This window comes from Parasteatoda tepidariorum, chromosome 4 (assembly GCF_982258835.1).
Source record: "Parasteatoda tepidariorum strain Cologne lab strain chromosome 4, Ptep-v5.0, whole genome shotgun sequence".
Lineage (NCBI taxonomy): Eukaryota > Metazoa > Arthropoda > Arachnida > Araneae > Theridiidae > Parasteatoda > Parasteatoda tepidariorum.
The window spans coordinates 42327842-42353532 of NC_141758.1; the positions used below are offsets into that span (position 1 = coordinate 42327842).

Below are 25691 nucleotides of genomic sequence, written 5' to 3' on the forward strand. Positions count from 1 at the left end.
CAATCCAAAAAAATAACTAACGGTGATATTTTTCACAAATATAGCCAAACAAGAGATAACACTCAAAACATTGCAAACCTTACACTTAGAGCCACAATGGTTCAGGGGATAGAGAGTTCGCCTTCCAATGAGGTGAACCGGGTTCGAATCCCAGCGATGGCTGGTTAATACAAATCCACATCGGGCTTGCACTGACCACAGTGCTGACGTTAAATATCCTCAGTAGTCGACGGATCATGAGTTAGAGTACCTTTGCCGTCAGACTAAACGTGGGAGGTTCTCGTGGTCTTCTTCTCCATGTAACGAAAATGTGGTTAGTTCCATCAAAAAGTCCTCCATGAAGGCAAATTTCCCCCAATACTTGATCCAGGAGTTCCCTTGTCTTCTGGATTGGGTTCAAAATTACAAGACTACGTAGTTGAACATTAGTAGTCGTGAACCCGAAAATCGGGTCGGCTGTTCAAAAACAGTTATAAAAAATAAAATAAAAATCTTACACTTTATTTATATTGTGATATTAATTTTCTTAAATTTGTTTTAGGCTCGCAATCAGAACTTATAGATTACAAAAAAACTCTTATGACTGGTAAAATTATCCGCAAATTTAAACATAAATCACATTAATAAAGCTTCCTAGAATGTTAAGACTGTTCACTCATCGCCTCGTAAACGTAACATAAGCGGAGGGATACACCGGAGGTTTCCTGCATTTCTTCCGGTTTAAGGAAGCTTGTTATTGTTTACATTCAGTCAACCATCCATTTATCATTAAAATTTTAGTGTGGAAGTACTTTTAGAACTTGGTATAACTTTATAGCAAGGGAGCCGTGAGTTGTTTGGATATCGATATCAACTTACATACTTGACAAAATTATCAAAATTAATAATAAATTAAATGATCAAAATTAGCTGTAAATATGAGTAAAAGAAGTATTGTCGTTTTTTAAGGACTAGTGAGTAAGAATTTTTTATACGATGACGTAATAATTTTTGAGTGAAAGTAATTTTGGATCACTTTACTGAAGTAAGAGAATTATAAGTTGGTGTTTGGATACCGATATCAACTTACATGCTTAATTAAATTATTAAAATTAATAAATAATAAATTGAATTATAAAAATCGGCTATAAATATGAGTAAAAATGTGTTTTTTTAAAGAACCTTTATCTATAAAATTTACTAAATTTGAAATTAGAGTATCAAACCTCTACATATACTGGAGTAAAACTTTTTACGATGACATAATAATTATAGAGAGGGAGTAATTTTGAGACAAGTTATCACTTTATAGAAGTAAGGAAACGATGAGTTGTTTGGATATCGATATCAATTTACATACTAACTTTTATTCTTAAAGCTAATAATAAATAATACATTAGTAAAAATTGGCTATAAATATGAGTGAAAAGTATTGTTGTCTTTTAAGAGATGGTATCTGTAAAATTTATTTTATATGAAATTATATTATCAAACCTTGGAATATCTACATATAGGGAAGCTAATATTTCTTTACGATGACATAATTATAGAGTGGAAATAATTTTTGAGCTGGATATTAATTTTTGAAAATAAGGTTGGAGTGTAAGGAAATAAGGAATGAGTTGTTGTTTTGTAATCGACATTAACTTATATACTAAATAGAATTATCAAAATTAATGAGAAATAATAAATTCAATTACGAAAATTCTCTATAAAAAGAATGAAAAAGTATTGTTGTTTTTTAATTTGCTGGTATCTGCAAATTAATTTAGAATTGAAGCATCAAACCTTTACGAAAATTAAACCGCATATATTTGTAACATAATTCCAAAATGTAATTTTGCAGAATGCAAAAATGACAAAAAAAATAAATACAGAATAGAATTTGCACATATTTTGGTCAAGTAATTTTCAATTTAATTACTTGCATTGAATACCAAAAAAAAATGTAAGCCTCATTCTGTGTAAAAGTCTGATATTCTAACTTTACATTAAGTAAATTTTACAGAAGCCAATCTTTGAAAATAACAATACTATCTTCTACTCATATTTACAGCTAATTTTGATAATTTAATTTATTATATCTTAAAAAAAAACAAATTTAAAATTTAGCTTTTTTAGTATTTTGTTTCTGAAATTGTTTACTTCTATCTCTTCCGTCGAATATTACACAAAAATACAACTTTTATTTTAGTTTCAGAAAGTTTAGATTTTTATTGCCCCAAAAGATTTCTTTATCATTTTTAAATAAAAATTCATCACAAAATAGTGAATAATAATTTGTAAATATGAATGAAAGTATTATCTCAATAAATGCTTGTAACAAATACTTAAAAATATTATTATTAAAAATTCAAAGCTCTCTTCCTTGTTTTAAATTTTCTGTTGTAAAAAATAAATGATTTAAAAATATGTTAATTTATATAATGGTCTCTTAATGGACCACACAAATATATGATTCTAAAATAATTTTTTTAAAAAAAATACGAGTAAATGCTTTTAAATAAACATTGCAATTCTAGGAAAAACTTGAAAAAATATTAAACTTCTTTGCATTTAATGAGGTTGAAAAAACGATGAAAATTTTCGTTCTTGATCCAAATATTAAGTTTTTTTCCTTAATAATTGCAGGAAGTTTGCTAGTTTGTTATTTGAAATGTTGACTGATTAATTGAAGTAATGAGATTTATTCAAAATTTGTTTCCTCGTCATAGCGATATAGGAATAAATTTCAAATGAAATATTTTCGTCTCTTTTTATTTCTCTTTAAAAATGTATTCTTTAAATCTTTCAAAAGTGCAATGTTTTAAATTCTAAAATAATTTATGGAAATATATGTAGCCAATTTATTCCTCTTTGTTAACTTGAAAAAGAAACCTTTTTTTCTGGTTAAAAAACTTGCAACCCAAGCGATTTAAGGACAGGACAGTAATTTTAGTAATGATTTTTAATTACATTAATTACTTTTATTGAGTGAATTTACCCTTAATTTTGTCATCAACGTCTGAAAAAGTCGAGACGTCTTAAGCGCGGATGTTATTCTGATGAGGAAACTTCATATCTAATTTCAAACAAAAAAGAAGTTTTTTAAATATAGGTAAATAATTTTTAAGCTCATTAAAATTATTAGATTTATTATTATAGTACGGATGATCCACTATTTCATATATAATGTAATTTTTTAAGAATGATTAGTTAATAACTTAATAAACAACTTCATTTCTTGAAGTAATAAATTTTATTTCTAGTAAGATTTTAACTCTTTTTTTTGTATTTTATTGGGCTAATTGCATGAAAAGTCTTTGCAACTTTCTTAAAAGACTTTTGCTTTCAGGAAAACATACCATTTTTATCTGCTTTAAAATGGATAAAACTAACAAAATTTTAAAATGAGTGAATAGATACAAAACAGGCAATTAGTTAGAGTACCTTTAATATAAGCTTTAGTAAACAATGTTTTTAACTCAAATACAAATAAATATTAAATCATGAAATTAACAAAATTAAGCACTTGATGTATTTAAACGTACATTGTAGAAAATAATATTTTTGATTGTTACAGGATGTTATTAATAATTGATATAAAAAAAAGTAACGTTACAAAATGGCTCCTGATGTTCATATTTTAAGGAATAATAAAATATATGAATGACACAATGAATATATGAATGGAAAAAATTATAAATTATGAAATTTAAATAGAAATTGCAATTTATCTGGCTAGTTGTTTATACATAAACAAAGTTAAAATAACGATCTCCAAAAAAGATAGAAATAACAGACATTACAATGCCTCTGAGTGGTTTATGCACTGGTAGAATTTTTATTCTAAAATTACTGTAAATGTAAATTAACCGTTAAGTTTACGGTTAAAACATTTCATTATCTATACTGGCTTGAAACAGTTTACAACTGCTATGGTTAAGAAACTTTGCATACAAAACTATACGGTTTTGTAACCATTTATTACTGGCGTGATTTCAAAACCGAAAAAAGTGAAATGTAATTAAACATTGGAGTAAGGTTCACGGGCATTGGAGTTAGGTTGTGTTTCGTGAAGTGAACCGTGGTTTAATTAGTTCATCGGGTGATGCCATCTATCATGAAGGATGGGAAATACTAGATTTTTGTGTTATGAATGGCGTAAATATTTGGGTGTGAAAGTTGAAAGTCGAACCCCTATTCAGCTGGTTTGAGACTGTCATATTAGCCATTTCGGTTAAAATAAGTAACCAACTGCAAGGAACAAAATGATTTCATGAGGTTTTCACAACATAATTTTTACATTAAGGTTATTAGGTATCCTATATTGTGTAAGACATCCAATGATGTAAATAAAATGTTAATTTGTTGTCATTAGTGCGTCGCTTAGTTTCTAGCTTTTGAAGAACAATTGATAGATTCTCATTGGCTGTTCGTCTAGTTTACGGGAATAAAATTCCGGTTGTTTAACCGTATTACGAAAAAACAGTCGATAAATGATTTTTTCTCCCTTCAACACTTTGAATATCACCTTTTTTTTACGGTTATTTGACGTTTTCGGTTGAATTTGTTAAAGTAACAATTGAATCAATTGTTATTTAACCATTTTTTTTCGAGAAATTTCAAACAGAGTGAAATCAAATATATCTTAATAATATAATAAACAAGGTTTATTGCAAATATATGGTAACAGTTTTACATGAGCTGGAACTTATATAAGCAAATTTTTAATTGCAATTTCAAAAAACTTGACAATTCCTTCACAAATTTTAAATTAAAATTTTTTTTTATCTTAAAATTCTACATTAGTGTTATTTTAATGCTCGATATTATTAATCAATTAAAAAATTTGATTCTTATATGGAGAAAAACATTCCGATACAATTACCGTATTGTATGACCGAGACATTTCTGGTTATTAAAAAAAAACTAAAAAAATAAATAAAATAATAAAACATAATTCTGCTGATAAAATCAAACTTGATGTATTTAAATTATTCATTTGGTAAAGGGTTACTGGAAATTCTGGGTTTCAAAATTATTGCTCTTATTACCACACATTTAGTAAAAATACAAAACTGAGAAGTTAATTTAACCAAATAAATTAGTTTTATGCTATGTTTTAAGGTATCATGATAAAATTACCGAATTTTAACACAGATTATAAAACTATATTTTATTGCTAATTTTGCCAAAATCATTATCAAAGTGTGCCGGTAAAAATTACCGAGTTTTTTGTCTTTCCAATAGAGCCGGAAACATATAAAATTTTACCATAATCCGGTAGGTTTAACCATACTTTTTTTAGTTTATGAAATTATTGGTGATTGCTATAATTATTATAATTTTTTTGTATTTTTGCCGTCAAATACTACTGGTTAGAAATGTTCAATATTAATTATAGTATTGAAAAATAATAATAATTTAAACTTTTCGTATGACTAGATATAAATAACTTATAATTAAACAAATTAATTTCGAAGAAGTTTTAATTTATTTGAGCATTGAAGTATTAATATTTTAATAACTTAAGCATACATTTGTAACTTACTTTAACAGTTATAAATATGAAGAAAAATCTGTTTAAATTTCTACTTTACACTTCTTTATAATAAACATTAGTGTTCATTTATTGACTGCTATTAATAAACTATGTTCTTTAATTTAAATTTGAAAAAGTGTAAAATATAATTTTAAGTGCATTACGAATCCACGCTTTATCATTATATTCGTAAGTAATATACTTCATTTTTATTCTATAATTTATATTTTAATCCCTTAACTAGAATTTTCATCTGTATACTCAAAAAATATTATAAAATGCTCGTTTGTCTATAACTATTTTTGTTACAAGATATTTTATTCATCCGATGCAATAATCTATACGATTTAAAAACTCTTTAACATGGCATTATCAAACTGCAGTTTAAAATTGTAATTTAAATTTTATCTACTTTCATAAAATATTTTTATATTTATGAATATTATGTTCCTTATTTATACGCTTTAAAAGCTATAGAATCATAAAATGTTGCCATTTTTAAAGAAGTTCATGAATCATTAAGTTTTAGAACGTAAGTCTTTTAAACCAATAAAAATTTTAACGAACCATTACAGATTAAAACAATGTTATAGTTATTTTTTTTTTACTTTCCTATATTGCTTTTCATGATGTTTTCTCTTGGTTTGAATAAATTTCTGATTCTGAAAATTTTGATTTTATGTAAATGCAATTTTGTTTATGAGATTATGTAACTTTTCTTACTTAATTTTATTAAGAAGCGTTTTCATTGATTATTACAGTATTCACAAATTCACATTACATTATGCTGAACTGACTTAAAAAGGAGACGTTTATTTGTTAAACAAATTAATTCAAGCTCACTTTCATCCGCTCATTGAACTAATTGCTTAATCTTTTTTTAAATGAAACTATGCATGAGATTCAATCAATAAACATTCATTCATTAAATATTTATTCATTAAACATTCATTCATGCAACATTTCAATCAATTTATATACATTGTGAAAAATTCCGTATCAAATAACAGATAAAATGAAGTAATAATAATAAAAAAAGTGCCGGCACATAAGGTACACATACTTTTTACCGTAAAATCTATATGTTTCCGGAGCATGCGACGGAGCAAAAAATCTGATACACCGCAACTTTTACAATAATAACTATTTAAAAATCACTGAGTCCTAATTAAATAAATACTACAGTAAAAGTTACGGTATAATATTTTACAATAAAAAGGGATTTTACGATAAAATTAATTTTACGTATGATGCACACAGAGTGCTGGTACGTAACTCTGCTGGTACGTAGTACTGGTACGTACGCTGGTCGTAATTTGATGCGAAGTTTCTTACAGTGTCTAGCACGATTTGATTTATATGCGTTTCAACGTTACATGGAAATTACTGATAGGACAAACAATTCATAGAATTTAACTATATCCTCAGTTATAACTATCAGTGTTTAAAAGTACAACAATTTTAAATCCTTTATTCCAACATAAATTTGTAAAATATATAAAAGCCAAGGAAAAGTTTAGTATCAGCTGGTAGTATTAAAGCTTTATTGGCTGGTATTAAAATGCTAATGTCCAATGTTCTTGAAAGAAAAAAAGGTCAACAATTTGTTTTGTCAAATATTGATAACATTTGATCTAAATGAAATTTTTAGAAATAAAAATATTTTAATTTTTAATCTGGAACTAATCAAAAGGTTTTCTGTTAAAGGAGCATTTTACATACATTTATATTTGTCTATTGGAAATCTATTGAAATAATTTATCAGGTGTCTCGAATAACATGGATATCTGCTAGAAATTATTTATCGGCAATTTCTTATAAAAATAAAAATCTAGGGCAAATCATTAATTAGGAGTCCGTCCCGTATGAACATGGGAATCTATTGGAAATTATTTATCAGGAGTCTCGAGTAACATGAAAATCTACCAGAAATTATTCATCGAAGTTTTTTTCATAAACATGAAAATCTAGTGCAAATCATTAATCAGGAGTCCGTCCGTATTAACATGGGAATCTATGGAAATTATTTATCAGGACTCTCGCATAAACAAGAAAGTTTTCTAGAAATCATTTATCAGGAGAGTCTCGTATAAACATGAAAATCCATTAGAAATTATTTATCGGAAATTTCTTAAACAGGAAAATCTAGTGAACATAATTTATCAAGAATCTCGTATAAATATGGGAATATATTGGACATAATTTATCAAAACACTCACATAAACATGAAAATTAATTAGAAATTATTTATCAGAAGAGTCTCGCATAAACATGAAAATCTACTAGAAATTATTTATCGGAAATTTCTTAAACAGGAAAATCTAGTGAACATCATTTATCAAGAATCTCGTATAAATATGGAAATCTATTGGAAATTATTTATGAGAACACTCGTATAAACATGAAAATTAACTAGAAATTATTTATCAGAAGAATCTCGCATAAACATGAAAATCCACTAGAAATTATTTATCGGAAATTTCTTAAGCAGGAAAATCTAGTGAACATCTCAAGAATCTCGTATAAATATGGAAATCTATTGGAAATAATTTATCAAGAGTCTCGTATAAACAGGAAAATTAACTAGAAATTATTTATCAGAAGAGTCTCGCATAAACATGAAAATCTACTAGAAATTATTTATCGGAAATTTCTTAAACAGGAAAATCTAGTGAACATCATTTATCTAGAATCTCGTATAAACATGGAAATCTATTGGAAATTATTCATCAGGAGACTAGTATTAACATGAAAATCTACTGGAAATCAATTACCAGCAGTCTCTTATAAAAATACCAAAGCGAAAAATTTATGCAAAAAAGACTCGCGTGGGATTCAATACTTTAAAAAAATAAAGCATCTAAAATAATGTAAATTATCTTCCGACTCTGAAACTTTAAGAATTTTCCGACTCTCTGACACCACCGGAGATATTAAATGAGAGTAGAAACGTAACCATTAACTACACGACCAAAAAAATTTCGGTTTTTGAAAACGGGGCAATTGCACCCCAGCCGAAGCAGTGAAAGATGAAGACTTTATCACAACACCACTTAATTATGAAATAATTAACATTGGACTGAAATACACAAGGAAATATCAGTATTTTCTATGACTTTCTGGGGAGAGTAGATATCGACCATGCCAACCTTCATCTATGAAAAGGAACCCCGACATAGAGTCGAGTTAACATGTCTTATATACTAGTGAATTGTACAAGGGGTGATCAAATGAAAAGGTACGAAACGACACGGTGGGTACAAATGTAGACTTTATTCAAAATATACACCATAGGCCTGTGCACAGCGATCCCACTGATGAACAAGACGCAGGATTCCTTGTTCCCAGAATTCCTGTGGTCTTGACGAGACCCAGTCCTTCACAGCGTCCTTGAGTATGTCGTCCGAGTTGAAGAGCTTCCCTTTCAGGTGGAGCAAACGCATGGAAATCGCAGGGCGACTAGTCCGGATTGTAGGGCGGATGGTCCAACGTCTCCCACTTGAACTTGGCCAGTTCCATGTGTGTGAGTCTGGAGACGTGTGGACGCACTTTATCATGGAGAAGAACCACACCCTCTGTGAGCAGCCCCGGTCTTTTGTTCTTGATGGACCTGCGTAGGCGTCAAAGTGCCTCACAGTACACATCGGAGTTAATGGTTTTTCTGCGCTCGAGGAAATCGGATAACACCTCGCTGCTCCTCAATCGTCGAATTTTGCAACGCGAACGCCATCCAGTCCTCATACGGACTGCCGCATCATTTGGACGCTTTTGATAAGAGCCTCTGCTCTCTCTTGCTCATGCGGGCACCAGCGCATGCTCCGATCCCAGTCAGAGACTCTAATCGTATCCCGAGATGTCTCGCTACGTTCTCCCGTAGCGGAATATGCAAATATTTAACTGTTACGTTTTTACGTCGTTTCGTACCTTTTCATTTGATCATCCCTTGTAGTTGTAATTTTGTAGTGGTAGATACGCTACAGTACTCCCCCACCAGAATTATATATGTGATAGAATTCGATGAACGGATACCACTAGCTGATTCATTGCTGTTTTGTGAGAAGCCGGGAGAGCTGTATTAAGATCACCGTATTTTTTGAGTGCTGAATGTGAGAGGTGTATTAACTTCACGGTCGTAGTCGCTCCTGTGTTGCCGTTAGCAGTCGAGTAATCACAAGTATGCAAGCCAACGTTGTGCATGATCGAGACGAAACTGAGTAGCAACAGTGCGAGGAGGTGGATAATGTCGCAGTCACAAGTAGCAAGTCAACTGTTCAATGTGGACCATCCATCGAAGTAAGCGTTTACAGATCGAAATGTCAAGATAGGCGTGTTCATATCAAAGTGGGCGTTACTGCCTAGGTAGGCGTGTTCACATCACGTCCGAAGGTCACTAATGTGGGGAGCGTGGATATCGACCATCTATGGAAAGGTACCCCGACATAGAGTCGAATTAACATGTCTTATATACTAGTGAATTGTAGTTGTAATTTTGTAGTGATGGATAAGCTACAACTTGATCAACAGGAAACTCGGTTGCATGTGTTTTGACTATTTACTTCATCAACACAGAAATGGAACGAGTTATTCTAAAGAACTTTTTATGAAATTATTGGTTTGCTACTGAAGTAATCTTCAAAGATATGTTAATTAATTTGCGATAATTATTTGCTATGTAATTAGATACGTAATGAACTTTATGTGATGAAACGTTTTTTAAACAGTTTCGAATCGAAATATCAAAAAACGTTCCAAAGATAAGAAGCCAATCTTTCCAGAACTCAAAATTCAGAAATTTTAAAGCTAGCAAGTTTTTAAAAAACGATTCTTATTGAAAGTAGTTGCGTCTGTGCAAGCCACATTGTTTTAAAAAATGAACTGTGATTTTTAAAATCCAAATTATTTGCTTCCTATACAAATAAATAAAATAAATAGAAAATAAACTTTTAACTGCCTCTTTTGGAAATGTTTCAAATTCAATAGTTTATTTTTTTAAATTTTGTTAGATTGTTTTTAAGAATGAGTCGAGATTTAGACAAAAAAAATATTGCGTGGTTTATAAAAACAAAAGTAGTTGCGTTGTAAGGAAATTGTAAGAAAGGATATGTGATCAATTGAAAAACTAAAAAATATATGTATTTTATTTTTTATATTTCTTCTGAAGCAAACATGGGGATTAAGAAATAAAGTTTCTGACTTTTTAATTTTTTTAAAAGTAATATAAAAAACTATCACAGTAGCGTAAAAAACTGTTCCATTGCTTAGAAATAAGTATATATACTCTTCAAAAATTGTTTTAATGTTGAACTATATTATCTATATGTTGAACTATGTATCTGCTGAACTATAAACAACTTTAAAATTTGCGATAACCGTAAGTATGGTGTTAAATTAAATCGGGATTTCGCGCATGCATTGTTAGAAATTTATTGAATATAGAATAATAATGATGTTAAAAGTTCACGTTACGATAGTGTTCCAAGGGTCTCTTGTCACAAAAGAATGAAATGCGCATGAATAGCACGACTATGCAATATTCTTTCTATGCAATACGATTATAGCTGCAATGCGGACAAAGGTAAACCAGATTATCACGCAGTAAATTAGAATAATTTTAATTTCAGTGAGCTCCAAAATTTTAATATTGTAGTCTCAGAAATAAAAAGATGCTTTAGAGGAAGTAATGTCAGAAATTTTAGAACGTTTTGAATAATAATATTGTTAAAATTTACTGCTTGCAGTAGTAGGATGTCGCTAGGCAATGCAATATGCTTGGTTGCTATATTATATAGTCATCTTTACAATGCGGTATCAAATTGAGCCAGAATATCATATAAGCTACATAAAAAAAAAATTATGATCAAAACTTCCAGAATATTGTTACCGTGCTTTTAACTGTATGAGAACCCCAAAAGATTCGGTAATTTTTAGCGAAGCATTTTGGCAACGATTTTGATGACCAATGAAATGTGGTTTCATTTTATTTGATAAAATTTAATAATGGGATAAAATTTGGTAATTATATTATGATGCCTTACAGCATTTCCTAATAACTAATTATTCGGTTAAATTTACCTTTTAGTTACGTATTTTTTACTCAATATCTGGTAATAAGAACTGAAACCGGAATTTAAGTAAACCGTTACCAGATTGGAACCAAATCGTTACCGAATGGATAAATCACCAAATGAATGTTTTAAATAACGTATATTTTAGTTTCATTAATCGGATTTTTTTTAACCAGAAATGTCATCACCATTCAGTGAGATAATTTTAAAAGAATTTTTTTTACTTGTATTATTAAGTTTTTTTATATAAATTGATTGCTATAACAAGTATTTAAAAGAAAATTCATCATTGATTGCTATAACAAATATTTGATTGATTGCTATATCAAGTATTTATTCTAATTATGCTTAAAAGTTCAAATGTATCATTAAAAAAGTTACTGTACATGATATCTAATTTAATTATCAGTTAAAATTGCTTTTGACTAAAATGAAAACAGAAATTCCAATATTTCGCCCCACGCCTAATGTATAAAATTACTTAATATTTATGTCTAAAACAATTTTCTTAAAATGAGTCTACACCTAAAAAAAAATTATTACCAAGTGTCAGTAGATAAAAATATATATTTATGATAAAAATAATCTGTCTGAGTATATAATTAATTTATGTTTCTGTGATGATTCGACAACGTTTGTGTGTTGCTGCATATTTCATACATGATGTTTGAAACTATTATCGAAATGAAATATCACTAACTTTTTTCTGTGACAAACGAAATGAAATTTAAAGCTACATTTTTCGCTTTTGCTTTCTTGTGACACAAGTTTATATTAGATATTTAATTCATTCTTGTCAAATTATTTTTTTTTTAATTTTAATAAAGTCTTTTTTGTCAATGTTATTAAAAATAAATATCATATTTTATATTGAAATATCTCAAAATATATGTTGTGTTTTTGTTCGCCGTATCTTTATATATATTATCAAAGAAAACATATCCATCATGTTCAATAATAATAAACGTCTATATACGAAAAAGAGGAGAATTAAAGCGAAATTTTTTTTTTTAAAAAAAACATGTATAATAAAACAAAAGAAAAGGCTTATTTCTTTTAGTAAGCTAATGAATTAGTATAAAGGTATTTTACGGTTGCTGAACTCTAAATTTAATGTGATTAGTGTTACATGTACAGTGCGCGAAAAATAGACGAACTACCCTAAATAACTTCTGATCTAATGATGGGATCTTCACGTTCTAGGACTTAATCTTGGTTCAAGGATGTGACCTCAAGTATGATAATTAATTAGTAAAGACAATAGTTTAAGTTTTGAAATGAGAAACAAAAAACGTACGTAAACAAAAAACAGGCGTACTTTCCCTGGATAAACATACCTTTTTCGACTGATTCAGTTTTCTGTCCCTCAAAATATAGGGGGTAGACGCATAGAGGGAAACATGATCCCAATAGTTTTGTCCAAAGCTTAGAACTCTTAATATTAATTTTACTTTTTGCTTATTGCACCACATCTCAAGAACTTCTTAAGCGTATTGAAACATTTTTGCACACGATTGTAAAATTAATTTATCCAAAGATAATTCCATGCAAAATTAACTTTTAGTAAATTATTATAATTTTTTTATTATTTCATATAATACTAATAGAAAAATCTTTCAATTGTAAAGTATACAATTTTTAAATAATTTTAAAGAATATAATTTTAACTGGCAAATATACAAAGTTTGAGTGAAATCAGTGAAATATTTCCTCACAAATCAAATTTTGAAAAAATCGTATTTCAAATTGTCATGGGATCCGTAGATCAAACATTATTCAGAGTGGTTCGTGTTTTATTTTGTACACAGTACGAAACGAAATACATTAATAAGTTTCGATCTAGTTAACAGACACGTATTAAAAGAAAATTCTGAAGATTCGAAAATCTTATTTTAAATAAATTAATTTGTGCAGATGATAGTCTATACTACTAAAATCAAACACAAAAACATTTTTGAACAAACAGATTTTTTTCTACAGAAGCGAAATTTTCATCCTCAAAATAAACATGGCAGTCGTAATATTAAAATATGGTGCCAATAGCTTAAGCATGATAAGGGTTGGCTGTTTCGACTTCCTAATATTAAACTCTTTAATTGCGTATGTCATTATATCTCTACAAAAATTGTAAGCTAATTTATAAATTTAACTAAATTTGCATACAATTATAAAACTCATACGTAAACTACACTGTTAAAACTGTAATGTAATATTCATCCAAATTTGGAGTAGAAAAAATCAAACATTTCCGTAAATGATTACTTTATTTCAAATCAATACCAAATCGAGAGATCTAACACACTTCAAAGGAAGTAGTCAAATCTTAACACAAATAATTTATCTAACTCACACCAATCTGCAGCTTGTTAGTCAAGAAGATTGTGTTTACTGAGCTCCGTAAATTTGGCAAATAAATATAGTATATTAAAAGTACTTATCTAAATTCATGTGTCAAATGATGGTAAGGCAATTTTTAAACAATTGAAGAGGCGTTTGGATCATTATTAGAATCTTAAATTCGAATAAATGTGTAATTTCAAGGTGGTGACAATATGGCGGCCAAGATGGAGGTTTGTTTATATTTTTCTTATATTTTATACGGTTAGTTTGATGGCAAGGGGACTGTAACCTGATCCATCTAACACTGAGGATATCTTACGTCAGCACTGTGGTAGGTGTGAGTCAGGTGCACAATTTGTATCAGCCAGACATCGGTGGGACTCGGACCCGGTTCGCCTCACTGGAATGCTAACGCTCTATCCTATGAGCCACCGCGGCTTCAAGTATAGTGTATTAAAAATATATGGTGCAGCGGAAGTATAGAGTGTTAAAATTATAGGGTGTAACCAAAGTATATAATGTCGTGTCAATCCGTCGAAAAAGATATGTTTATTCAAAGAAAATACTTAAGATAGTTATGTTTTATAATTTATAGCTTCGTCTGTAGATATTTGAAATTAAACCTACAAACTATTAAGATGCATTTGAATACGTGAAGTTCTTATCACTAAATCAAAAGTTATTAAGGTGTTCTATTTCTTTTGCGCGCTGAACTTCGCCGTGAAACATTAACTTTAATGATAATAATAAGCAGCTGTTTTGCATTACTGCGTTTTAAATTAAAATGAAATTATATATTTTTTTAAAATACGTACTAAGTATTTATTTGTTAAGTTAAATTATGTTACTTATTTTGCGAGTTAAGTTTCTGAACACTTAAATTACTCACTTTTAACATTCAGACTTTTTTTCAAAATGCAGGGAACGCATCGTATGGTCTGCCTCTCTATTTAGATTTTAACAATCTTCTTCTTTATTTACTGAGCGTATAATTAAAAATGCAAATTTTGTGATTTAAATGAGGTTTTTCAAACAGTGTTTTTCCCTCTTGGCGACATTTTGCGTTTTTATATTCTCGTAAAATATTCTAGGTTTATTCGTTGCTTATAAAATCAACAAATATTTATAATTGCAATTTCTTGAGATGATAATGTTTATAGTTTTGCATAATTAAATGATAAACTTTTCTTTTGTAGACTCTTTTAGAATATTATACTCATTCGCTAACATGAATCTCAAAAATGCAATAATTAGTATGTTATACGGAAGCTACAAAGCTCAGTTATTTTAGCACAACCTTCTTTTATTTCATGTTTCATCAGAAACATTCAAAATATACTCCTTTACTGAAATATTCATGAAGCTGTTTCTAACAAAACTGAGTTCATTCAGTTTTGAATCAAACATTGGCCAAATAAAAGAATAAAATGTATGTTTTGTATTTTTAGGACGTTGTCTAAAAATTGCTTCATCGTGTTATGCAAAATATCATTGTATTTTCGGCGAATTCTTCGGATAAACGCATCAGAAATATAAATATTCCAAACCAAAATCATCTATATGAGATGATTAGATGCAATTGAAGCGGAATTGGATCTGAAATTTTTGATAAAATAACCAATATGATGCTCCGATAGTGTGGGGTGGTGGGAAAACGCTTCTGATGTGGAATGCTTTGAATTCAAAACATTTAAAACGTATATCTGTTTTGTTTACTATGTAATGAAATATGTATCTTTGCTTAAATAATATAAAGTTGCAATATTCTTTTACTTATTGCATTAATTTGGAAACACTGAAAAACACCGGGTGTATCGAAATAAGTGTGTGATAATGCACAAAGCTTTAAAAAAAAGACCCATCCTAAATAACTTTTGGCCCAATCATCGGGTTTTTATATACAAAGACTGAATCTTAATACTTCAAGAGAGTGACCTCAAATATGAGTGTAGACGATATTTTAAGTTACGAAATTAGATACAAAAAGTACTTTCTCTGAATTAGCATAGTAAAAAGTTGGAGTTAATAATTTAGCAGTAAAAAAGCTGCATATTTAAAATTCGCAAATGCTACTTCACCGATTTCGTTCAATTTTTTTTATAAAATTACATTCTCTCAAAATTTACATACCTTAACAAAACTTTCCCTCTATAATTAAATAAATATTTTTAAAAAAAACTATCAGTAACTATGAAAAGTTACTTTTTGCATTAAGTTATAGTTGGATAAATGAATTTTATAACCGTGTGCAAAAAGTTTTCTATTCAAGAAAAAATTCCTAAGATATGGTGAAATACGCGAAAAGTAAAATTATCATAAAAGACCACTCTCCTGACCATACTATTAGGACCATATTTCCCGGATTGCGGCTGACCCCCATATCTGAATCCATCAAAAAAAAGGTATTTTTATTCAGAGAGCGTACGTCTGATTTAATAAATTAAAATATCGTCTGCACTGACTAATCAGCATCTTTAAGGTCACTCTCTTGAACCATTAAGATTGAGTCCTAGTACACGAAAATCCAACTATTAGATTAAAAGTTATTCAAGATAGTTCACTTTTTCCCCAATGTACATGAATGGCATACAAAACTCTTAATATTTGGGTAAATCAGAACAGAATTTAAGAATTTATGGAGTGGTCAACGTCTCCAAAGACATCGGCAATATGCAGGTTTCGTAAGTGATCTTATTAACTATTTTGAACTTTATTCATGGAATTGCAGAATAAAAATTAAATGCATATCTTTTTCTTCTTATTCCGTAATTTTTTATATGTATATACACACAATTGAGTTTCTGTCTAAATTTTCTTTTTAATTTTTTTATTATTTTTGTCTCAAATTTTACACAAAGTTCCAGCATTAAAAAAATATGAGGAAAATTTGAACAGTTTTTAAAAGGTATGAGCCCTGTACTACTCAAAACTTTATACTTTGAAAACAATCAAGTTTAAATTTATTTCATGGCTAAATTTTTAGAGAAAATTTAGTAATTTTGTTAGATTGAAAATTTAGTCATGTTATACCGTAAAAAATGTCAAAATTGGGCAATTATATGTCAAAATAGCATCAAAGCAAATATAGTCGAATTTAAAAAGCCCATATGCTTATTATTCAGTACTGTAAAATGTTAAGAACAACATATACTCATTTTTGAAACTACGCTCCCATGGAGAAAAAATTCAGGTAAAATTATTATACATGTATGGTAGTCATATTTCTGGTAAAAAAATACCAACATAATTGTAGCAATAAAATGAAAATATACAGTAATTAAACCATTCATTTGCAAATTTTTCTGTACGTATGGTTACGACTTATCGGAAATTCTGTTCTTCAAAATTATGGTTCTTATCAGCAAGAACATTTTCAGATTTAGTAAAAATAGTTTTTAGAAAAAAAGAATTTTTTAGATTTAGAGAAACTGAAAAGTACGTACCACATATAATACGAAGCATGATAATAAAACGTCATTTTATTGTTAATTTTATCAAAAGTTATTAACTAAGTGCTTTGGAAAATTAAAGTGCTCTTTTGTGTTCCCAAATAACAAAAACTCGGTAAATGTTATCATATTTTGAACGCTATGACACACTTTTTTCTCAATGCACTCTCGTTTAAACAACAAATTACTTAAAGTGAGCACATGGTGTGCCATTTTTAAAACTATTAATTTTGCTCAAAAATGAGTATATGCTGTTTTATCAAAGAAATGTATACCGGTACTCATTTTTTTATAAAACTCTTCAAACAAAGAGTTATTTTGCATAAAGAGGTGAATGTTTAGCTACGTAACATTATCAATAAACGTCGATAGTTGTCGCAACGCCGATGTTTTTTCCCATACCTTATTGCTTGATAATCTGATGTCATACAATTTAATTAAAGAATATTATAATTATAATTCTTTTGAAAAGTGAGTTATTTTGCATAAGCAGTCAACACTTAGCTACAGAAAATACTGATCAGTAGAACGTCGATAGTTCTCTCAATGCCGATAGCTTTTTCCATACATTATTGTTTGATAATCTGGTATCATACAATTTAATTAAAGAATTTTATGATTATAATTCTTTTGAAAAGTGAGTTATTTTGCATAAGCAGTCAACATTTAGCTACAGAAAATAATGATCAGTAGAGCGTTGATAGTTTTCGCAATGCCGATAGCTTCTTCCATACATTATTGCTTGATAATCTGATGTCATACAATTTAATTATAAAGAATATTATAATGATAGTTCCTTTAAAAAGTACGTTATTTTGCAAAAGCAGTCAACATTTAGCTACAGAAAATAATGATCAGTAGAACGTCTATAGTTCTCGCAGCGATGTTTTTTCCCATACATTATTGTTTGATAATCTGATATCATACAATTTAATTAAAGAATTTTATAATTATAATTCTTTTGAAAAGTGAGTTATTTTGCATAAGCAGTCAACATTTAGCTACAGAAAATAATGATTAGTAGAGCGTTGATAGTTTTCGCAATGCCGATTGCTTTTTCCATACATTATTGCTTGATAATATGATGTCATACAATTTAATTAAAGAATATTATAACGATAATTCCTTTAAAAAGTGCGTTATTTTGCAAAAACAGTCAATATTTAGCTACTGAAAATAATGATGAACGTCGATAGTTCTCGTAACGCAGATAGTTTTTTCTCATACATTATTGCTTGATTATCTGAAGTCCTAAAATTTAATAGAAAAAATATCATAATGTTAATTTTGTTTTGAACCAAGAGTTATTTTGTATAATCATAAGTAAATATTTAGTTCATCAGAAGAACGTCGATAGCTCAAGCAACGCCAATTTTTTACATACATTATAGCTTGATAATCTCATGTCCTAAAATTAAATGAAAAAAATGTTATTATAATGTTAATTCCTTAAACAAAGAGTTATTTTGCATAAGCAGTGAATGTTTAGATACATAACATAATTATCAGCAAAACGTCGATAGTTTTCGCACTATCGATAGTGTTACTCATACAATATTGTTTAATAATCTGATATCCTAAAATTTTATAAAAAATAGTTATTTTAATGCTAATTCCTTTAAACAGACAGTTATTTTGCATAAGCAGCGAATGCTTACATACATAACATAATTATCAGTAAAACGTCGATAGTTTTCGCATTGTCGATAGTGTTTCTCATACATTATTATTTAATAAACTGATATCCTAAAATTCTATAAAAAATAATTATTATAATGTTAATTTCTTTAAACAGAGTTATTTTTCATAAATAGTAAATGTTTAACCATATAATATTAGTATTAATAAAGCACCGATGGGTTTTTACATTAATTATTGCTTAGTAATATGACATATTAAATTTCAAAGAAAATAGTAATTATAGTGCAAATTCTTTTCAACAGAGACTTATTTTGCACAAGTATTAAATATTTAGTGCCTAACATAAGTATCAATAAAATTCAAAATTCGCTGTTATTAACATTTTGTTCTCATCCTTTAAAAAGTGCCATTTATCAAAAAACTCCACGACCTCTAATATTTCTTCAACAATAAACTAATTTTGTACTTACAATTTAATGAATGAAGTTCTTCTTTTTAGAAAAAAAGTTAGATTTCTATGTAGTCTATTCAACTACACTTGTTGAATCGAACCCACAAAAGACGGAGATAAAACTCTTCAAGGTTTACTTGCACAAAAATTTTATCCCTTCGCTCTTTTCTATCTCTTAGAGGATGCGTGAGAGGATGACGTCACGGTGAAGCGCACCAATCACTATCTCTTACGGAGTTCACTTCTTGAGGGATGATGCTCTTCCTACTCTTTTGATTTAATCATAAGAAACGTCAGGAAAAAACGGGAGATAAAAATCTTATGAATCACAGTTGATTAGAAATATGTCGTTTCAAATGAAATATTCTTATGAATGTAACAATTATCATTTTTATATATATAAACGAAAGAGATGTGGTCACTAGTGGTTTCCGAAACCAATGAAAATTGAAGAAGGAATCCCAAGAAAAAAAATTATTGTAACAGAAATAAAAATTACGATGAATAATTTCATAGAATGAATAAGTTGGAAAATACATGTTTACTTGCATGTATGTTTCAAAATTTGACACATAATTAATGCATGAAGGGACACATAATAATGCATCTTTTCTCTTTTTCACTAATATTATCTAAAAAAAATTCTAGATGAAATTACGGTATAAAATTCTGGGATTCTGTCTACATCATCCGTAAAATCGATTTTACCGTAAAATCCATTTTCATCGCAAAATATTATACCGTAATTTTTATCATTTTATTTATTTAATTGGAATGATTCAGTGATTTTACGCTTTCTATTACTGTAAAAATTGCGGATATCAGAGTTTTTGCTCCGAAATATACATTCTGGTAATTCTTAAATCTGTGTCACAGGTATTGCCGGGTATTTTCATACCGAAATCTCCCAATTTTGTCATCATGGTGTATTTTTAGAAATGTTTTATGAAATATTTTTTTGAAAAAATAATATTTGTCACCAAAATTAGTAAAAAAGGGAAATTATTTATAAACACAATTGTAGCTTAAAAATCACTTTATTTTTATATAGTTATTAGTAGAGCCCGGTATTTGATGACCTAAACAATCTCAACTAATGCCCTTAAAAAGTGCAAAAAATGCCCTTAAAAAGTGCAAAAAATGCCCTTAAAATGCAAAAATTGCGCAAAAGATGCCTTAAATAAAGCAAAAATATTGAATTAAAAAAATATTTTGGTCTTTAAAATTATTATGAGTCATTTAAAAAATATAAAGCAATGCAATACTTGTTCTACGTTCATTAAAGTTTAAAAAATATGTTTTATATCCTAAAATAACAAAACAAAAAAATATATATTGACACCAAAATATTTTTATTTTTTATAGAAACTTTAATGGATATAACAACTTCCACCTCATAATATTACTAAATATCAGAACTACATTGGATTATTAAATGTTTTTTGATAATTTGAAATGTAAACGAGCGTCTCTTGTCTGAAAGTAAATTTTCATTCCTGCAGAAGCTTCTTTCAACGTCTACTGATGTTATAGGTGCGTACTTGAAAAAGACGGTCTCACTTACTTACAATTCTTCTTCAATTTGAAAAGATTTTGCTTCACCTGTTAATATTCCATAGATTTTCTTCATTGTTTGGAAGCATAATAATGAAAATTGATAAAAAAAACAGTAAAAATTGGAAAAAATTAACAAAAAACTTTAAAAAATGCATTAAAATGCAAAATACGCCCCAAAATTTAGAGAAAAATGCCCTATAAATCTAAAAAAATGCTCTAAAAGTCAAAAAATGTTCAAAAATGCAAAAAATGCAAAAAAATGCAAATGTCATCAAAATCCGGGCCTTAGTTATTAGTATCAAACTACTATTAGTTGCATATAAATGTTTTGTACCAAAAAGTAAAAAAATTCATAATCTTCTGTTCCTAAAATTAATGATTAGATTATAGATTAGAATTAGGAAAATATTTCATGAAATATTTTTTAAAACAAGGATATATGTCACCAAAATTAGCCGAAAAGTGAAATTATTTATGAACACAATTATAGCGTAAAAAGCACTTTATTTTTAATATAGTTATTAGTATCAAACTACTAGTAGTTACATATAAATGTTTAGTACCAAAAAGAAAAAAAAATTCATGGTCTTCTGCTCTTAAAATTATGGATCAGATTATTACTTGAAATAATTTTTACAGAATTAATTATTTTAAATAGGCTGAATGGTGATTAATAGTACTCAAATTTAATTCTTGCTTCAGTGGCATCAAAAAAACCTTTACACCTGTAGTTGCATTAAACTTTTCAATTTTTTTGTTGTTGCTTAAATTGACTAGCTCAACTTCACATGGCCTGCAATTGCTGATTCATCAAGGAAATGATGTTCGTCTTCAAATTGCTGCATCAACGATATACACTGTAAAAAATTCTGCATCAAATTACAGTGAAAAGTATTGACACCGAGTGTGCCACTATTTTTTTACTGGAACATGTTACGAAACAAAAATCTAATGTCCGTAGTTTTCATAATAATAATTACGGAATAATCACTGAATCACTCTAATTGAATAAATATTATTTGAAAAATATGTCATAATATCTTACAGTGAAAGGGAATTTAAATGTAAAATAGATTTTACGGATTACGCACCCTATACTTTATACCATACTTTGATCCAGAAAATTTTAACAGTGTGCGTAAGTAAGTAAAATGGATTCTTTCAGTAACTGAACGGATATTGAGTAGCATTTTGTACTAATTGTTCTCAAGTTATTTTTCAGTTTGAAAGCAACTGAAATTAAAAAATCAAAGAAATGTGTTTTCCTTATCTCATCAAAATTTATGAATGAAAAATTCTGATTTTAATTTAAGTTTTAATATAAAAATATTAAAAAAGTAGGTAAAAGAGCATTTGTTATAGCATTAAAAATTAAAAATTGCTTAATAGACCTGTAAAACTGTTAAAAAAAACACATAAAAAGTTACAAAAAAGTGACAAAAATATACTACTAATAGAATTTTAATAAAATTTAATATTTAAAATTCACTCTATATGACTATATTCATGAGATGTACGATTATATTATCTATATCATTCATATCCATCTTATTAGCATAGAAATTGGGTCGACATCTTCAAGATTGAGTTTATTATGAATTTCTAGAGAATGTTTGATAAGGAAAAATGCACGAAAGATTTCATATCGGTTTTAGTGCCGAATGTATAATTTTAGAGACTACCATATTCACATTCAGAAGTGCACAGAGTTCGGATCGTAATATAAAAGTTTTCCTAATTTCGATTTCATCTATCTGTTTTTGAAAAATTTTCTCTCTTATAATTTTACATGAGAATAAGGTTATATTTTAAAATTTTTGTTATAATGAATAGATCATTGCAAAAAAACCTGAAAACGTGCAATTTACTGCCACATTTTACCCTTTGAAGCAGAATTTTTATAAACTTATTTTATATACTTTTTCATCATTTTGTATTAATTTAGATAAAAATAAGTGAAAAATATTATATTTCTCATTTCAATAATTTATAGTTATAAAATACTGCTTTAAAAATAGGTGTCTTTTTCTGCGTTTGAAAATCTTTCAAACACGGATCATTTACAAGCAATAATTTTTAAATTTTTTACTTATTTGCAATTATTCAGATTTGAGAAAATATTTACTTATCATTGAAAATTAATTAATTTACAAAATCAATTAATCATAAATTTTTGAATACTAGTGAATTATGTTTTTCAAATTGTTTTTTTTTAAAAAAATTATATTTTAATGCAAGTTTACTGCTGATAATTTAACAAATATTTTTAGTAACTATTAGACTGTTTTTATGGTTAAAAAAATACAAAATTATATGTTTGCTGGTAAATAAAGCGTCAGAACAAATTATATATAAATATATATCTAATCTGCATCAAAAAATGAACGTATCTATACAGAAACGAATTAACTAATCTCTCAAGTGAATATTAATTAGCTATGATATTAGCTCATTAAAGGAATGAGATTCCCGTTATATTTTTTAAATTCCAACCTTGGACATGATCACTTATATTGTACGAATTGCTTCACTATTATTATCTCACCAACATTTGGTATGTTTAGTATTAGTTTCTAGAGTATCAAAATTCTTGATTTAATTATTTTAATGTTCGGGAACATTGTTTAATTCATACGAATGTTGATACTGTTTTGTTTTCCCCATTCACGTATAGTGTGTCTTGAGTATAGGCGCTTGTTTTTGAGCACACGAAACGTGAAGACTTTTCCCACCTTTATAAATTTTGAAGTAAATGAATCTTTAATTTTCAGTTTCCTATTATTCATTCATTTTATGTGAATGTATTATTATCCAAACTAAATTTGATAATTTCTTATTATTTTACTTAAAATTGCTACAAATTTTCATTTGCAGCTATTATAGCAAGTCATTAATATCCAATTTCGTTAAAGTAAATTTTTATAATTCTACTCTGATTTAATACATTATCATTATCCTTGGCGCTTTGTTGTAGTACCCCCTTGATAACCTACTACTATTTTGGCGGATTATTATTTTATTTGAATTTAGTACAATAACATTTGTATAAATAATTAATAGTCTTTTTATGTTCAAAATGATTAAAAAAACATATTGCTGCGATTTCATGCATGATGGTTTGTAAAACATTGTCAAAATTGGCATTATTTTATTATGAAATGAATAAATCAAATTAAAAAATTCTTTAAAATTTTACTTTAAATTTAACTGCTTTATTAATGAAGCTCAACAGTCAAATATTACACAATGAACCATATCCTTCGCAAAAACTTTATATATTTTTGTTCAGGCATATTCTATTCCAAATAAAAATTCACTATTATGATAGCTTTCCATTTTATTAACGACAAAGTCGAAATAAAATTCTTTATTTTTGTTTCGTAAACTATTTGAAAAAAAATAAATTTATGATTTAAATACTAAATATTTTCATGTTTTTTTTTAAAAAAAAAGCTTTCTTTTTCCTGACGATTATTCTTAGTGAATCATTGAATCACGATTGTTCGATAAATATTATAACAAGCGAAGTGAAATTCGGTAGTGCAAAAAAATAAAAAAGGTGTTTTAAAACTCGAAAAAAAAAAACATTTAACGAACCTCTGGAAATTGAATTTGTGCTTCGGAACATAATTCTTATTCATGTCCCAAAGAATAAAGTTAAACCAGAAAATAAATTACACTTTTTCGAAAGTTCGCGAATAATAAAAATGTTTCTCAGTTCACAAAATTGTTTAAAAAAATAGTTTTTAGTATATATTAAATTGAAGACGTTTAACTTTCAAAATATTTTTAAAAAAATTTAATCCAAATTGCAATATTCTTATATTTTAACAATTTTATGACGTTCAATAACTGAATCTCTCCTATGATTTACATAATAAGACATATTTTAAAATTTTGAATAGCGTTTCCTACTAAGTATTATTTTATTTAACGAGAACAATATAGATTTCGTATTATTTATACATATTTTTACCTTAATGATACCAATTCAGTATCACTAAGAATACCGGGTGTGCAGCATTTTTAATATAATGTCAAATAATGAAGAAAAACTTTTAAATTTTACAACTTTGATGTTTTTTTATTGAAGTTTTGAAAAATTTAATTGCGAACAACAGTTGGATTTTCTTGAATATGGCTGAAAAGCAACGCCATTAAATAGCTCATAGTGCAAGTTATTATTTAGATGTTAAGCCCAATAGAATGCTAAATGCTTTTATTTTTAATTGTAAATTTATAATGATTTATTAATATATTACTGCATTTTAAAAAAATTTCACGATATTTCAAAATATTTTTCTGCTTAAAATTTAAAAATAAATTTATTATTTATACATTAAGATTAATACCTTGCCAAATACCTTTCTCTTAGTTGTGAATTTATTGCTTTAAAAATTTATAATAATTTGTAAATAAATTACTGTATTACTATGTTTAAAATTTAAAAAAAAAACTAAGTTTATTATTATATATTAAAAAGTTAACATATCTAGTAGATATTAGATTGCAGACTACAGATTGCAGAGGATTAAATTCTACATCGGAACCATAAATAAATTTTTTTTATTCTATTATATTACATTGTGTATATATATATATATATATATATAGCAAAAAGATAACAGTGTTATCTTTTAGCTCTTCCCAATTAGAATTAGGACTTTAAAGTAAATAAAAGGAAA

At 27.6% G+C, this 25691-nt stretch overlaps 1 protein-coding gene across 2 annotated transcripts in view; it reads right to left on the reverse strand.

The window, feature by feature from the left end:
- Nucleotides 1-25691, reverse strand: part of LOC107456452 (uncharacterized) — a 158105-nt gene that overhangs the window by 101667 nt on the left and 30747 nt on the right. Inside the window, exon 1 of one of the 2 annotated variants that reach the window (XM_071182210.2) lies at nt 19469-19623. The exons of the other annotated variant lie outside the window; for it this stretch is intronic. The gene's annotated coding sequence lies outside the window, so the exon portion shown is untranslated. Of the gene's footprint in view, nt 1-19468; nt 19624-25691 lie in introns of those variants that run through there. 2 annotated transcript variants of the gene reach the window in all.